This window comes from Vulpes lagopus, chromosome 14 (assembly GCF_018345385.1).
Source record: "Vulpes lagopus strain Blue_001 chromosome 14, ASM1834538v1, whole genome shotgun sequence".
Classification (NCBI taxonomy): domain Eukaryota; kingdom Metazoa; phylum Chordata; class Mammalia; order Carnivora; family Canidae; genus Vulpes; species Vulpes lagopus.
This window is the reverse complement of record NC_054837.1, coordinates 7222050-7235139: the sequence shown is the minus strand read 5'-3', so window position 1 is coordinate 7235139 and position 13090 is coordinate 7222050. Positions and strand designations below refer to the sequence as shown.

The 13090-nt window shown below is 40.0% G+C and overlaps 1 protein-coding gene across 6 annotated transcripts in view; it reads right to left on the bottom strand.

Annotated features, from left to right (window-relative positions):
- LIPK (lipase family member K) overlaps positions 1-13090 on the bottom strand; it is a 66035-nt gene that overhangs the window by 36728 nt on the left and 16217 nt on the right. The gene's annotated exons all lie outside the window — the stretch shown is intronic.

The window sequence follows — 13090 nt, the reverse complement described above, 5'->3', positions numbered from 1 at the left end:
GGGTGACAATTGGCCATAATATGCCAGTAGGTACAAAGACCCCACCATTAGTGTTATTTTTCCATTGAGCAGACAGAGATTCATCAGAGCAAGACTTGCAACTGGTCTTTCTGTGTTTCCATAGCTTGCTGAGGAAAATTTTTGCAATTAAGTGAATAAAAATACTACATGTAAAATTAGTAATATGTAATATAATTATGTTAACTTACAATATAGCATAATGATGTATATTACCATATTAGGAGAGATAAAAGCTAACAATCAATACTGCAAGTTTCTACCTTATTAAGTAAAAAAAGAAGAAAAAAGCCCATAGTAAGTAGGAGAAAAGAAGTAATACAGATAAGAGAATATAATAAATAAAATAAAAAAGAGAAAATTAACAAACTCCAAAGTTGGTCCTTTGATGAGATTTATAAAACTGATAAGCACCAGGAAGACTAATCAAGAAAAAAAAGAGTTATATAAGGTATCAGAATCAGAAATTTGAAAATGAATATCATGAACTGTATCACAAATAATAAAATTGTAATAAGGGAATATGGGGAGAACAACATGCCAATTAGTTTAACAAATTACATTAACTGGACAAATTTTTTGAAAAACACAACTTCAACAATTTCTATTTCAGGAAAAAATAGAACATCTGATGAGTGCTATTCTATTAAAGAGATTGAACTCGTTTTAGAAGCCTTTACACACATACAAACAAAAATCCCACTTTTGAGTATCTTGACTACTAAATATTAGTCTTATCTGTTAAATTTTTTTTTAAGTTGAGCCATGTTCTACTTTGATCCTTAAAGAGACATGAATAGGGCCGCCTGGGTGGCTCAGTGGGTTAAGCTTCTGACTCTTGATTTTGGCTCAGGTCATTATCTCAAGGTCATGAGATCAAGCTCTGTATTGGGCTCTATGCTGGGCATGGAGTCTGCTAGGGTTCTCTCCTTCTGTCCCTCTCTCAGCTTACACTCTCTCGCTCAAAAAAAAATTAAATAAATAAATAAATAAATCTTTTAAAAACTATAATTTCTTAAAAAAAAAAAGACATGAATAATAAAAAGAAACCTCAATGGTTTCCTTACGGAGTATCCCATATAACATTTAAGGAAGAAAATATTATAATTAAGCAAAAAAAAAAAAAAAAAAAGAATGAAAGAAAGGGAAGAAACTCTTCCCAACTAATTTTGTGAGGCTCAAATAAATTTACATTATACTCTAAAGTGACCTAAAGAGCGAAAACATATTTGCAAAAGAAACAAAGTTGGATAACAAGTACTACTTGATTTTAAGATTTCCAAGCTATAGTAATCAACACTGACTGTGTGGTAGTGTCACATGATAAATATCTAGTACAAAGAGATACAACAACTGGTGCACAAATATACACATACCCAGAATCAACTGAATTTGCACAAAGCTTATAATTCAGTAACAAAGAATCATATTTGCAAGAATGGTCCTAGAACTGTGCATAAAAGAAAAATAAGTCAAGCTCAACCTCTAACTCACACCATTTACAAAAGCTAAAAGTAAATTATTGGCCTAAACATAAGAGCGAAAACAGTAAAGTTTAAACAAAAACACAGAAAATCTTTGTGACGTCAGGGTAGGCAAATATATCTTAGGACACAAAAATACAAGAAAGACAAAAATGATAAATTGTATCTCACTCAAATTAAAAAGACAACACAAAGAAATTTAAATATCAAGCCATTGATCTTAAGAAAATATCTGTAAAACAGAAATCTGACAAAGAAATTTTATCTGGAATGTATAAAAATAGCTTGCAATTCAGTAAGAAGCCAAATAGCCAATAATAAAATGGAGAAAAGTTTTGAACAAGAGAAGGCATGTGAATGACCAATAAGTACATGAAGGGGTGCCCCGTGCGTTTCATCGTCAGGGAAATACAAATTGAGATTACAGTGAGATAGCGCTTCCCACCCACTAGAACAGCTGGGATTTATTTATTTATTTATTTATTTATTTATTTATTTATTTTTTAATAAATTAATTTTTTATTGGTGTTCAATTTACCAACATACAGAATAACACCCAGTGCTCATCCCATCAAGTGTCCCCCTCAGTACCCGTCACCCATTCACCCCCACCCCCCCGCCCTCCTCCCCTTCCACCACCCCTAGTTCGTTTCCCAGAGTTAGGAGTCTTTATGTTCTGTCTCCCTTTCTGATATTTCCCAACATTTCTTCTCCCTTCCCTTATATTCCCTTTCACTATTATTTATATTCCCCAAATGAATGAGAACATACACTGTTTGTCCTTCTCCAATTGACTTACTTCACTCAGCATAATACCCTCCAGTTCCATCCACGTTGAAGCAAATGGTGGGTATTTGTCGTTTCTAATTGCTGAGGAATAGTCCATTGTATACATAAACCACATCTTCTTTATCCATCATCTTTCGATGGACACCGAGGCTCCTTCCACAGTTTGGCTATTGTGGACATTGCTGCTAGAAACAATTGGGTGCAGGTGTCCTGGCGTTTCATTGCATCTGAATCTTTGGGGTAAATCCCCAACAGTGCAATTGCTGGGTCGTAGGGCAGGTCTATTTTTAACTCTCTGAGGAACCTCCACAGTTTTCCAGGGTGGCTGCCCCAGTTCCCATTCCCACCAACAGTGTAAGAGGGTTCCCTTCTCTCCACATCCTCTCCAACATTTGTTGTTTCCTGCCTTGTTAATTTTCCCCATTCTCACTGGTGTGAGGTGGTATCTCATTGTGGTTTTGATTTGTATTTCCCTGATGGCAAGTGATGCAGAGCATTTTCTCATGTGCGTGTTGGCCATGTCCATGTCTTCCTCCGTGAGATTTCTCTTCATGTCTTTGGCCCATTTCATGATTGGATTGTTTGTTTCTTTGGTGTTGAGTTTAATAAGTGCTTTATAGATCTTGGAAACTAGCCCTTTATCTGATACGTCTTTTGCAAATATCTTCTCCCATTCTGTAGGTTGCCTTTTAGTTTTGTTGACTGTATCCTTTGCTGTGCAAAAGCTTCTTATCTTGATGAAGTTCCAATAGTTCATTTTTGCTTTTGTTTCTTTTGCCTTTGTGGATCTATTTTGTAAGAAGTTACTGTGGCCGAGTTCAAAGAGGGTGTTGCCTGTGTTCTCCTCTAGGATTTTGATGGAATCTTGTCTCACATTTAGATCTCTCATCCATTTTGAGTTTATCTTTGTGTATGGTGAAAGAGACTGGTCCAGTTTCATTCTTCTGCATGTGGATGTCCAATTTTCCCAGCACCATTTATTGAAGAGACTGTCTTTCTTCCAATGGATAGTCTTTCCTCCTTTATCGAATATTAGTTGACCATAAAGTTCAGGGTCCACTTCTGGGTTTTCTATTCTGTTCCATTGATCTATGTGTCTGTTTTTGTGCCAGTACCACACTGTCTTGATGACCACAGCTTTGAAAGTTGTACTTTAAATGCCTGAAATCTGGCATTGTGATGCCCCCAGATATGGTTTTTTTTTTTAAAATTCCCCTGGCTATTCGGGGTCTTTTCTGATTCCACACAAATCTTAAAATAATTTGTTCTAACTCTCTGAAGAAAGTCCATGGTATTTTTATAGGGATTGCATTAAACATGTAAATTGCCCTGGGTAACATTGACATTTTCACAATATTAATTCTGCCAATCCATGAGCATGGAAGATTTTTCCATCTCTTTGTGTCTTCCTCAATTTATTTCAGAAGTGTTCTATAGTTTTTAGGGTATAGATCCTTCACCTCTTTGGTTAGGTTTATTCCTAGGTATCTTATGCTTTTGGGTGCAATTGTAAATGGGATTGACTCCTTAATTTCTCTTTCTTCAGTCTCATTGTTAGTGTATAGAAATGCCACTGACTTCTGGGCATTGATTTTGTATCCTGCCATGCTACCAAATTGCTGTATGAGTTCTAGCAATGTTGGGGTGGAGGCTTTTGGGTTTTCTATGTAGAGTATCAGGCCATCGGCGAAGAGGGAGAGTTTGACCTCTTCTTTGCCAATTTGAATGCCTTTAATGTCTTTTTGTTGTCTGATTGCTGAGGCGAGGACTTCCAGAACTATGTTGAACAGCAGTGGTGAGAGTGGACATCCCTGTCTTGTTCCTGATCTTAGGGGAAAGGCTCCCAGTGCTTCCCCGCTGAGAAAGACATTGGCTGTGGGGTTTTCATAGATGGCTTTTAAGATGTCGAGGAAAGTTCCCTCTATCCCGATGCGCTGAAGAGTTTTGATCAGGAACGGATGCTGTATTTTGTCAAATGCTTTCTCTGCATCTAATGAGAGGATCATATGGTTCTTGGTTTTTCTCTTGCTGATATGATGAATCACATTGATTGTTTTAGGAGTGTTGAACCAGCCTTGTGTCCCGGGGATAAATCCTACTTGGTCATGGTGAATAATTTTTTTAATGTACTGTTGGATCCTATTGGCTAGTATCTTGTTGAGAATTTTTGCATCCATGTTCATCAGGGATATTGGTCTGTAATTCTCCTTTTTGGTGGGGTCTTTGCCTGGTTTCGGAATTAAGGTGATGCTGGCCTCATAGAACGAATTTGGAAGTACTCCATCTCTTTCTATCTTTCCAAACAGCTTTAGTAGAATAGGTATGATTTCTTCTTTAAACGTTTGATAGAATTCCCCTGGGAAGCCATCTGGCCCTGGACTCTTGTGTCTTGGGAGGTTTTTGATGACTGCTTCAATTTCCTCCCTGGCTATTGGCCTGTTCAGGTTTTCTATTTCTTTCTGTTCCAGTTTTGGTAGTTTGTGGCTTTCCAGGAATGCGTCCATTTCTTCTAGATTGCCTAATTTATTGGCGTATACCTGTTCATATGTTTTTAAAATCGTTTGTATTTCCTTGGTGTTGGTAGTGATCTCTCCTTTCTCATTCATGATTTTATTAATTTGAGTCTTCTCTCTCTTATTTTTAATAAGGCTGGCTAATGGTTTATCTATCTTATTAATTCTTTCAAAGAACCAACTCCTGGTTCTGTTGATCTGTTCCACAGTTCTTCTGGTCTCGATTTCGTTGAGTTCTGCTCGAATTTTAATTAACTCTCTTCTTCTACTGGGCATGGGGTCCATTTGCTGCTTTTTCTCTAGCTCCTTTATGTGTAAGGTGAACTTTTGTATTTGAGTTTTTCCAGTTTTTGAATGGATGCTTGTATGGCGATGTATTTCCCCCTTAGGACTGCTTTTGCTGCATCCCAAAGATTTTGAACGGTTGTATCTTCATTCTCATTAGTTTACATGAATCTTTTTAATTCTTCCTTAATTTCCTGGTTGACCCTTTCATCTTTTAGCAGGATGGTCCTTAACTTCCACGTGTTTGTGGTCCTCCCAAACTTCTGGTTGTGATTTAGTTCTAATTTCAAGGCATTATGGTCTGAGAATATGCAGGGGATGATCCCGATCTTTTGGTATTGGTTCAGACCCGATTTGTGACCCAGTATGTGGTCTATTCTGGAGAAAGTTCCATGTGCCTTTGAGAAGTATGTGTATTCAGTTGAGTTTGGATGTAAAGTTCTGTAGATATCTGTGAAATCCATCTGGTCCAGTGTATCATTTAAAGCTCTCATTTCTTTGGAGACGTTGTGCTTAGAAGACCTATCGAGTATAGAAAGAGCTAGATTGAAGTCACCAAGTATAAGTGTATTATTATCTAAGTATTTCTTCAGTTTGGTTATTAATTGGTTTAAATATTTGGCAGCTCTCACCCTCGGGCATATATATTGAGGATTGTTAAGTCCTCTTGTTGGATAGATCCTTTAAGTATGAGATAGTGTCCCTCTTTGTCTCTCACTAGAGTCCTCGGGGTAAATTTTAGTTTATCTGATATAAGGATGGCTACCCCTGCTTTCTTTTGAGGACCATTTGAATGGTAAATGGTTCTCCAACCTTTTATTTTCAGGCTGTAGGTGTCCTTCTGTCTAAAATGAGTCTCTTGTAGACAGCAAATAGATGGGTCCTGCTTTTTTCTCCAGTCTGAAACCCTGTGCCTTTTGTTGGGGTCATTAAGCCCGTTCACGTTTAGAGTTACTATTGACAGATATGAGCTTAGTGTCATCATGATATCTATTCAGTCCTTGTTTTTGTGGATTGTTCCACTGAACTTCTTCTTAAAGGGGAATTTTAAGAGTCCCCTTTAAAATTTCTGGCAGAGCTGGTTTGGAGGTTCCATATTCTTTCAGTTCCTGCTTGTCTTGGAAGCTCTTTATCTCTCCTTCCATTTTGAATGAGAGTCTTGCTGGATAAAGTATTCTTGGTTGATGTTCTTCTCATTTAGGACCCTGAATATATCCTGCCAGCCCTTTCTGGCCTGCCAGGTCTCTGTGGAGAGGTGTGCTGTTACCCTAATACTCCTTCCCATAAAAGTCAGGGATTTCTTGTCTCTTGCTGCTTTAAGGATCTTCTCTTTATTTTTGGAATTTGCAAGCTTCACTATTAGATGTCGAGGTGTTGAACGGTTTTTATTGATTTTAGGGTGGGGGATCTCTCTATTTCCTGGATCTGAATGCCTGTTTCCCTTCCCAGATTAGGAAAGTTTTCAGCTATCATTTGTTCAAATACATATTCTGGCCCTCTGTCCCTTTCAGCGCCCTCGGGAACCCCAATTAAATGTAGGTTTTTCTTCCTCAGGCTGTCGTTTATTTCCCTTAATCTAACCTCAGGGTCTTTTAATTGTCTCTTTTTTCCTCAATTTCCGTCTTTGCCATCAACTTGTCTTCTATGTCAGTCACTCATTCTTCCACCTTGTTAACCCTCATCGTTAGGACTTCTAGTTTGGATTGCATCTCATTCCATTGATTTTTAATTTCTGGCGATTGGATCTAAATTCTGCAGTCATGAAGTCTCTTGAGTCCTTTATGCTTTTTTCTAGAGCCACCAGTAACTGTATAATAGTGCTTCTGAATTGGCTTTCTGACATTGAATTGCAATCCAGATTTTGTAACTCTGTGGGAGAGAGGACTGTTTCTAATTCTTTCTTTTGAGGTGAGGTTTTCCTTCTAGTCATTTTGCTCAGTGCAGAGTGGCCAAAAACAAGTCGTATTGGGAAAAGGAGAAAAAGAGAGAGAGAAAGAAAGAAAAGAAAAAGAAAAATGGGAGAAAAAAAGGAAAAAAGAGAAGGAAAAGAGAAAGAAAAAGAAATAAAGGTGAAAAAAAGGTGTGGGGGAAGCAATCAGAAATCAAAAAGAAAAACAAAACAAAACAAAACAAAAAGAAAACCCACGGCGGAGTATCTTCCGATTCTGTGTACTTTAAGTCCCTTGACTTCCCCTGGAACTGGTCCGTCTCGCTGGTCTTCTGGGGGAGGGGCCCCGCTGTGCTGATTCTCAGGTGTTAGCACTTGGGCGAGCTGCTCTGCCCCTGCCTGGTGCAGGGCTCAGTGGGGGTTGTTGACCCCATCAGGCCCCAGGAGGAACAACCCCAGTGGCGGGGGCAGCTCTGCAGCCCTGGAGTCAGCCCCCGCAGTAGCTCCGGGGCTCTCCATCTGCAGGGCCTGGAGGCTCCGGGGCAGGGCGCTGATCTGCTCAGCTCGGGGCAGGAGCGTCCTCGCTGTCCTGGGCCCTCCCGGCCTCTGCCTGTCCCGGGGGAGGCCGGATCCTGGGCTGTGTCCCGGCTCCCTGTGCCCCGGGGCCTGCGCTGTTGGATCTGCGCTCCCGCCCCGCAGCCCCCTCCGCGGAGCCGCCGCCCGAGCCCCTCCGAGCTGCTCCGGGTCCCGCCGTGCGCGCTGCAGCCCTTAGGGAGCTCGGCGCACTCTCCCGGGGCGCAGGTGCCTGTTAGTGTCCCCGGGAGCCCGAGGGCATCCCCGCCCTCCTGGGTCCTGCTCTAACTCCCTGCGGGCCCCTTTCCGCCCGGGAAGGTTGGTGCAGCTCCTGCTCCTCCGGGACGGGGCTCTCCTGTCCTGGGGACACTCCCCCGGCCTCAGCCCGGCTCCTCGGGGCCCCTCCCCCTTGGAGGCCTTTTGTGTCTTTCTTTTTCCCCGTCTTCCTACCTTGATAGAAGCGCGAACTCTTCTCACTGTAGCATTCCAGCGGGTCTCTCTTTAAATCTCAGGCTGCATTCATAGATTTTCTGGATGATTTGAAGGTTATCTAGGTAATTTGGTGGGGACAGGTGACTCGGGGACCCTACTCTTCTGCCCTCTTGCCCCTCCTCTAACAGCTGGGATTTAAAAGGCTGATGGTTGGCAAGGACTTTGAGCAACTGAAACTCCTGTGCCTGGAATCCAGGCACCTGGGTGACGAATATTTAGTATCAACACCCATCTTCTGGCGGGCGCCTGGGTGGCTCAGGCGGTGAAGCATCTGCCTTTTGCTCAGGTCATGATCTTAGGGTCCTGGGGTCGAGCCCTGCTCAGTGTGGAGTCTAATTCTCACTCCTTCTCTCCCCGTCCCCTATGCTTATGTATGAGCCCCCCCCCCACCGCCTTTCTCTTTCTCTCTCAAATAAATAAATAAAACCTTAAAAAAAAAAAAAGACTGGTCTTACGACAGTTACATGGTTTTATTTGTCAGGGCTTGTGCCTTGCACTTTTACAACACGGAATCACACAATATACAAGCCACACCTCAATGAAATGTTGAGAACAAAAAGAAGCAGCAACCACAGTGGCCAATATCCTGGCCCTGTTGGTGCCCTCCACTCGCTTTCTCAAACCTCAGAATCTCAAATACTGGGGTCTTCAACCCTGTCTCCCAGAGAGTCTGATTCTAAGGTAAAGCAGAGTCTCAAGAGCTGCATTTTTCTTCTTTTTTTTTCTTTACTTATTTTTTTAAGAACTGCATTTTCAATTAGTGCCCCCAGGTGGTTCTCTGTGTAGGTGGCTCCAAATTCACACTTGGAGACACACGTCACTAGACAGATTTAGTCCCTATTTCTCTGTGTCCTTGTTCCCCACGCCTGTGATGTCCCTACTTTCATCTCTCCGGACTCTCCCTCTTGCCTGGTTCAACTCTTTTGAGTCATTCTCTGACTGCCCTTTGCTCTGAAATCTTCTTCTAACAAATTTGAAGATGACATCATTTCCCAATGGCTTAATTTCTGTTGTCTCTTAAATTACACAGCAAGCTGCCTGTCGTAGCCTTCCTTCATAAACATTCCAAAGATGAATAGTACACAGTTCAGTAGTAATTGGGAAAAGCTTGAATTGTCAGCCTTTTCAAAGGAGATCTGAATTACAACGCCTGTAGAAATAACCCAACACTCCTCCGGAGCATCAGCTCAATTTACTCTTTTGTTTTGCTTCTTGGCTGACATTTCACTTAACTGTTCAACAAGAAAATATCTTGGCACTCTGCTTTGTGTTTCACCTCTCAGTCCTCATTTTAAGGGCAGATTTCCAGGCTTTGTTTTTGAAAGAGAACTGATGATATTTGGCATATATTAGATGCCTGATAATATTGTTAGATTCTAACTCAACTGACGGGTCACAGAGCCAAGCTCATGCCATCTGCATGTGCTCTTATATCATTCAAACTGATTTCTCTTTCAGATATAACCTTTATAGAGAAATCATAAAACCCTGAGATCATGACCCAAGCCAAAATCAAGAGTTGGTCATTCTGAGCCCCCCAGGTGTCCCACTCTCATTTTTAGTATGCTTCCTGTGTAATAATAATTTTTGAAAATAACTTTGGACCAGGAACTTTTCAAAGCAGTTTATATGAGTTAACTTATTTAATCCAGAAAACAACTTTATTAGTGGGTCCTACAGTCCATCACTACCCTGTGCTGGAGCATTCCTTGGATCAGTTCATTTCACGACTATTGGCAAGACCACATTTCATAGAATTTTCAGTCATTTAATATAAAAAGATACAAGTGAAAAATTGACTTCAAAAGAAGTTGGTCACCTTGTCACTTCCTCATCCTGACCCTGTGGTAAAAAATGGGATAAAATTCGTTGTTCAAGAGAAGGAGAAATTATTGATCATTGATGTGCACCACTCCAAAGGGTCTGCTTTTTTCCTCTCTGTCTCTTCCTCCTTCCCTCCTGCCTTCCCTCTCATTTTCCTCCTCCTTTTTCCTTCTCCCTACATCATTCTTGTTCTCTCTTCCACCCTCCTTCCCGCTGTAGCAGGAAGAATCACACCAGCAGTTAGGTTTTAAAGGGCTCTTAGGGGCACCTGGGTAGCTCAGTTGGTAAGTGTCTGACACTTCATTCTGGCTCAGGTCATGATCTCAGGGCTGTGAATGGAGCCCTGCATTGGGCTTAGCAGGAAGTCTACTTGAGGATTCTCTTTCTCTCTCTCTCTCTCCTCTCTCTAAGATTAAACAAACAAACAAACAAACAAATAAATCTTAAAAAAATAAAGGGCTTTTAAAGAGGACTTTTCTGAGGCAAATAAACAGAAGTGGAAACTGCACAGGTAAATCAGATTTAGATCCCTGCCAAGGCTGTAATTAGGCTGATCAGGTGCTGTGGTTAATTGGAAGAGGAAAACAAACTTTAGCTCAAATGACTCACAGTGTGGGGTCTGGAATAAAAAATACACTGTCTGGCATAATCAAGGATTATTCTGAGCAAGCTGTGATGTATTTGCAGCAAGTACTTTATCTGTTCACTATTTACAGGAATTCAGGCCATTAATATGTGGCACCTGGTAGGTCCACGATATGGATTTGCTAAATAACATGAGATTGGTAAAGAGGTAAATGCAAATCACTTGCTTTTTTAATTGTTGTTATTGCTGGTTTTAACTCTTTTAGTTGAAAATATTACTAAAATGTATATTTCCCATCTATTTAAAAAGTGACAAAAGAAAATTATTTTAACTGAAAGAGGCTCAGCTGGAGTACTTTCCTTCCTGATAAATTGTTCTTAACCTTCTGGGTGGCTCCTCAGTAGCCAAGATTATTAGAAGAATATGGAAATTAATCAAATTAGAAAATAAAAGATCAGTTTCAAAACTGGAAAATATATTTGACAAAACTCAACTCCTCTTCCTAACCAAAAGTAGAAATAGAAATTTCTCAATTAGCTGAAAGACTCTTATGAAAAATTCTCCAGGGACGCCTGAGTGGCTCAGCAGTTGAGCGCCTGCCTTTGGCTCAGGGCGTGATCCCGGATTCTTGGGTTCGAGCCCCACATCGGGCTCCCTGCATGGAGCCTGCTTCTGCCTCTGCCTGTGTCTCTGCCTCTCTCTCTGTGTCTCTCATGAATAAATAAATAAAAATCTTTTTTAAAAAAGGAAAAATTTCCAGCTGTGATTATTATAATCAACAGTAAAATACTCAATACTTTCACTTTAAGAATGGGACAAAAGACAGGATATCTGCTCGTATCACTTCTCTTCAACATGATGCAGCAGGTGATATTAAATAAAATAGAGTAAAAAATGAAAATGAAAAACAAAACAGAAAAGCATAAAGATGAGAAAGTAGAAGTGAAACTATGTCTGCAGATGACATAATAATGTATTTAGAAAATGCTAACTAATGTGAACAAAAATTACTAGATCTAATGAGTAAATGCAGAAAAGCATCAGCACACAAGGTCAATATAAAAAATATGCTAACAAAAATATGCTTAGAAAACAAAAATTTTTAAATATGAATTGAATGGCATAAAAACAAAACTAATAAGTAACAATTTGAACAAAAGGCAAGATCTTCACACTAAAAATTGCAAAGCTTTGAGAAACCTAAATAAATGGAGAGAAATCACCTACTTTATATATAAAAGACTCCATATTGCTAAGCAGTAGTTCCCAAATTGAATTATATATGGATTAAGTTCCAGGGACAATTCCTGCAGACTTCTTAATAAAAAATGACAATCTGCTTTCTGAAAAATAAAGTTTTTTTAAAATTTATTCCTGAGAGACACAGAGAGAGGCAGAGACCCAGGCAGAGGGAGAAGTGGGCTTCCTGTGGGGAGCCCAATGGGGGACTGAATCCCAGGACCCTGGGATCATGCCCTGAACCAAAGGCAGGCACTCAACAACTGAGCCCCCCCAGGCATCCCTGACAAGATGCTTTTAAAATTTATATAGAAATATAAAGACCATATGGTAGCTCAAGCTAGTTTTAGAAAGAATAACGAAATTGGAGGACCTATATTGTAAAATTTCAAGAATTTGCTATGTAACCACTGTAATCAAGGCAATGTGGTACTGGCAAAAGGATTGAGAAAGATCCATTAAAAGATTAGAGTACAGGAACAGACTAAATTACATGTGATCTAACAAATTTTGACATATGCTCTAGTGCAGTTCAATGAGAAAAGAAAAATCTTTTCAATAATTATTTTACCAGAATAACTGAATATCAATTTTGGGGAAAAAATACCCAACTTTGCTACATTTCTCTAACCAGGCATAAAAATATACTTGAGATGCATTACAAATCTAAAAGTATGGGGATCCCTGGGTGGCGCAGTGGTTCGGCGCTTGCCTTTGGCCCAGGGCGCGATCCTGGAGACCCAGGATCGAATCCCACATTAGGCTCCCGGTGCATGGAGCCTGCTTCTCCCTCTGCCTATGTCTCTGCCTCTCTCTCTCTCTCTCTGTGACTATCATAAATAAATAAAAAAATTTAAAAAAAACAAACAAACAAAAAAAACAAATCTAAAAGTAAAAATTAAACTATAAAGCCCTTAGAAGAAGACAGAAGAAAATATCTTTATGAATTTGAAATAGACCACTAGCTATAAAAGGAAAAACATTATGAACAAGGCTTTATTAAAATAAGCTTCTGGCCATCAACAACACCATTAAGAAAATAAAAAGGCAAATCACAGACAATAGGAAAACACTTTCATCAATATCTGGTAAAGCACTTATGTCTAGGATTTTTCAAGATATAAGTAGTAATAAGAAATAGAATTAAATTTAAAATTAGCAAAATACTTGGACAGTCACTTCACAAAAGGATATGTGAAGGACTGATAAACACACGGAAAGATGTCCGATAGTGTTAGTCATTAGAAAAGTGCAAGTGACTACTTCACACCCACTAGATTGGCTGATGTTAGATCGTGGGGTGCCTGAGTGGTTCAGTGGGTTAAGCATCCAGCTCTTGGTTTTGGCTCAGGTCATGATCTCAGAGTCCTGGGATCAGGCTCCACACTGGGCTCTACCC